This window comes from Mustela erminea, chromosome 16 (genome assembly GCF_009829155.1).
Source record: "Mustela erminea isolate mMusErm1 chromosome 16, mMusErm1.Pri, whole genome shotgun sequence".
Classification (NCBI taxonomy): domain Eukaryota; kingdom Metazoa; phylum Chordata; class Mammalia; order Carnivora; family Mustelidae; genus Mustela; species Mustela erminea.
The window spans coordinates 79,773,461-79,778,139 of NC_045629.1; the positions used below are offsets into that span (position 1 = coordinate 79,773,461).

The window sequence follows — 4,679 nt, forward strand, 5'->3', positions numbered from 1 at the left end:
CATAGTAAAAGTAAGTTACAGCAACCTAAAAGCAAACAGACTAAAAATACTGGTGGTTAATCCACTGTAAAAGGATATCATATATATGGAAGATTCAGTCCTATTCAAGGGTATAAGATAATCCTTAATGGTGCCATGGCTACGAAAGATGCCCACATCCTCAGATTCTCCCCATGGGGCTGATGAGCTCCCAGGACTCAGGCTCCTGTATTCCAGGCTTGTATTAGAGGCATGAGGGTCCACACTGGAAAGGAGCTCTGTGCTGAGTCTCTGCCCGTGTCCTCCTTTCAACCTCTTCCCTTTACCCCCCAGAGGTTCTACTCTTTCCATATTTTTCCTTTCTTCTCCCAGTCCTTTCTCTCTTCCTAGCCCTCCTCTCCAACTGTCTGTAGCCATTGGGACCAATATGATCTGATCAGCACACAAGAATCAGGATCTCTGTTTCTCTGCATCTTTGTTTCTGCTCCAAGGTGTTCCGAGGGTGCCCCCAGGGTACCTATGAAAGGGTAGTGGTAGCGAAGAGTAATGGGAAGTCTGAGAAAACAAACACAGTCATAATTGCAGATATAAATCTGTCTCCAAACAACAACAAAACCTGGGGAAAGGATGATTGCATGGGTACTAAACCTTGCAGATACGCTCTACCTTTGTAATTCTGTGGTCTTGTGACTCACAGAGGTGGCATTTCAGCTACATCCAGAAAGATATTATTGACTGTGTACAGTAAAAGAAAAAAAAAAGAAAGAAAGAAAAAAGTCATAAAATGCCTCATAGCTAGATAATCAAAAGAGGAATAAGAAAACCTGATAAAATACCTGAAATTTCCATAGATAAAATATTGACACTGTTCATTTGTTTCTGTCTTTATTTATATTTCAACTCAGGGAAAGAGAAAAATCCACCTTGTTTCAAAAAGGTAAATAAAAAAATATGTTGTTCAGGATGAAAATGGCCATGGTGCTTTGGAAAATAAAACCAATAATGTTATATTTCTCCTTTTTATATTGGTTCCCTCCCCCTTATCTCACAGAGTTGACATTTTATAATTCATCTACTTCATGAAAATTTTGAGACTTGTTAAAGCTATGGATTTACTTTGAGTTTCTTTTATTCATTTCAAATGATGGAGGTGGCAGAAGATTGAAGATATTTTAACTCTAATATTTTAATAATATATAGGAAGCTGGGGTTTCCTGTTGGAGCACAGAATTTGATGCAACTTTACCAGGATATATTTCCAATCCTGCTTAAGACAAACTAATTAAATAAACACACACACACACACACACACACACACACACACACACTATAATGTGATTAGGTACTTTCTAATTCAAAGTAAAATGTGAGCGGGTACTTCTAATGTTTAAATTTGTGCTGGCTTTCCCTCACATCATCTCAACTAATTCTCCCAAGACTTCTAGGCAGTAAACCTTTTTATTCTTATTTTCAGATCCAAAGACTTGGAATAATTCCTTTATAACATAGTAAAATATATAGATAACAGTAAACACAGAAAAAAAATTAGGAATAATCTATGTAAAATTTTATTCAAAATATCTTCATTATAAAACTAAATATAAATATAATGTGGTTATTATGTGGCAATATTTAGAAATTGCTTGGAAAGCCCATCCTCCCTTTAGTTTCCAATTACTTATTCCTGAAGTCTTGTGGTCTTTTCCCAAATGAAAGTACTTTGTAATGATGAAAGGGAGCAGTAAGATTTTACAAGTTTGAGTAGTTTATCAGAGTCATTCACTCAAAAAAAATATTAACTGACCTTCCCAATAATATTCAAGGCATTCCTCTGAAGGATCATGTTTTAAGAGGAATTAGCTCTCATCTGATCTCAATGAAATAACCAAAAAGATCCTTTTAAGTTATTAGGTGTGTTAGCAGGGTTCTTTGGAGATTTATTTTGAGTAATTGGTCCATGGGATTATAAAGGCTGGGAAGTCCCTAAATCTGCCATCTGTAACTCAAGGAAGATGTTGGGAGTATAGTTCCAATTTGAGTCCAAAGGCCTGAGAACCAGCAGCCGGGATGGTGTAAGCCCAGTCTGAGGACCAGAGAAGACAGATATCCCAGCTCCAGAAGTCAGACAGGAAGCAAATTCTGCTTTCATCCCCTTACTGTTCTACTCAGCCCTTTCTGAACAGATTGGAAGGTGCCCACCGATATTGCAGAGGGCAATCTGCTTTCCTCAGCCTACCCAGTCAAACGCCAATCTCATCCAGAAACACCCTCACAGACCTCCCAGAATAATATTTAACCAAATATCTGGGCATCATGTGGCCCAGTCAAGTTACCCATAAAATTAAGTTTCACATTAGGTTGTTTTTTCTTCTGTTCAAAAACACTCTAATGGTTTCCTTTCCCTCAGGAATAGGACCCCAGCCCCTGCCAAAGGCTACCCCAGGGGGCCAGCACCTCTGCCTCTTAACAGGCTGAGACCTCCTTTCTTTCACCTCAGTGCCCTAGCTCCTCTTGGCACACACAGTCCCAACTCCTGCTTCAAGAGCTGCACCTTCTTCTTCCTTCAGATACCTCAGGGCTTGCTTCCTCAGCTTTGGGCTCTGATCAAAGTTTAACATTCTCAGGAAGGCTGCCTTTAACTATATGATGTAAAATCTCTACTCTACTGTCCTCAATACTCTCCTTTTCTCTTCCCCACTTTATTTTCTCTTTATCATTTATTATCATTATATAAATATATATATATATACATATATACACATAAAAAATATATATATATACACATATATATACGTATATATGTGTATATGTGTGTATATATATGTGTATATATATATTTTTTATACGCATATATATATATATATTTTTTTTTAATTTCGCTTGAGTGTTTGCCGAAAATAGAATATTTTGGTGACATGATAGGCATCGTCCCTGCCCACAGCAATGTTTCATTCTTTCAAGGAAGACAAACGATTAAGCCAATAAAGAGAATGAGCTAATTACTATGACAGGATAAGTACGTAATGCTAGGGGGAGACCAAAATCAGGACCTCTAAGTTCAGACTTGTTTCGAGAAGTAATGAGACATCTTAGAATATTTACTATTATTCACTATCTCTTAGATGAGGTAATATATTATTGCTGAAGGCACAATCAAGTTTGAGGCACCCAGAATCTGAGTTTAGAAGATCCAGGGTTTGGTGTTAATCAATCACTCCCAACCGGTGTAAAACCAACATGATCAAACTCCCCAAATCCAGTCTGATATGGAAACAGGAGGTGCCTTGGGGCATGTTGTGCTGTGAGCATCAAGGAAGAGCGATCCATGCTAGACTGTTAGTAAGGTGACTTAGAGAATCAAGTGTCATGCAAAGGACTGTCATTACCACTAGATCCAAGGGTCTTTCTCCAGCATTTTTGTTCATCCTCAGGACCTGGGGTAACATGAGAGAGGCAATCACAATGATAGATTGCATTAAAATATTCTAAAATTCTCAAATAGCAAGCTAACTTCGTAGGTTAAACCAGGATAGAAAGTTCACCTCCAAGAAGCACACTGTGACTCTTTCAAAGGCTTACTGCCTATTCCCCTTCTTCAAGATGCAGATTAATGGTGAGACCTTCGATGTCTATCTTCTTTGGGACCTCATCTCTCTTCGGGCACTGTTGTATTTTTGAGGCACTGCTGTATTTATTTTAGATAGTCCATGACCTCCTTGACTTTCTAGAATTCAGACAGGCATTTCATTTCAGAAGATCACAGATAACCAATATGTGTAAAGCAGGAGCACAGACGTTTCTACTGGAGAGCCCTAAAGTAAAAGGAATGTGGAGAGACGGTCTGTAAATATATTCTGAAACAAATAACTAGGAAATTGAAGAATTTGTTAGGAAGTATTTATGCTGATACCTGGCCTGTAGGCTATTCTGACTTATGATAACACTAAATCCTTTGCTGGCAATAAATGGGAGAAGAAGGTTAATGCTGAGCAAATATTAAAATATTTTAGCACTAAGCTTCTCTGACCCCAATATGTGGTAATTATTAGAGCAGGCCTTGGGGGAAAATCAGTGTGTGACTGGTGCTCATCAACATGGCAATTCCTTAGCTACTGATCTGCTGAGCAGGAATCTTTCCTGACATTATTTTCCCATATATTCAACCTCATCTCAACTCTGAATGATGTCTGGTATAGGATGTTTTGCCTAGAATGTAGTGATTAACTCCTGATAATTATGAAAAATCTTCAATTATTTAAAATGCTGTTAAAGCATGCAAATGGGATCGTATGCTGAGAAGAGAAAAAGATTAATTACCTCAATTATAGGTTATGGGACAGTTTAGTAAAGCATTTCTGTGATGAGATCAAGCAGAGAGAGTCCACCCAATACAAGAGCCAGTTTCTCTATCCCTGTGATGTCTTTTTATCCCCTGTAGGTCACTAGAGCTCAGGTACACATGTTTCTGAGAAGTGTAATGGGGAGCATAAGTTGTTGCTGTTACATTGGATGCCCCTTCTAGTCTCTCAACACAAATCTCCTTTTTTTTTTTTTTTAAGATTTTATTTATTTATTTGACACACAGAGAGAGATCATGAGTAGACAGAAAGACAGGCAGAGGGAGGGGGAGAAGCAGGCTCCCTGATGAGCAGAGAGCCCGATGTGGGGCTCAATCCCAGGACCCTAGGATCATGACCTGA

The 4,679-nt window shown here is 38.4% G+C and overlaps 1 long non-coding RNA gene across 1 annotated transcript; it reads right to left on the reverse strand.

The window, feature by feature from the left end:
- Positions 1–377: 377 nt before the first annotated feature.
- Positions 378–3,614, reverse strand: LOC116575215. Its single transcript, XR_004279653.1, has 3 exons — positions 3,522–3,614; positions 3,366–3,413; positions 378–496 (listed from the first exon to the last, which is right to left on the reverse strand). It is a non-coding gene; the product is annotated as an uncharacterized LOC116575215 (long non-coding RNA).
- Positions 3,615–4,679: the final 1,065 nt, after the last annotated feature.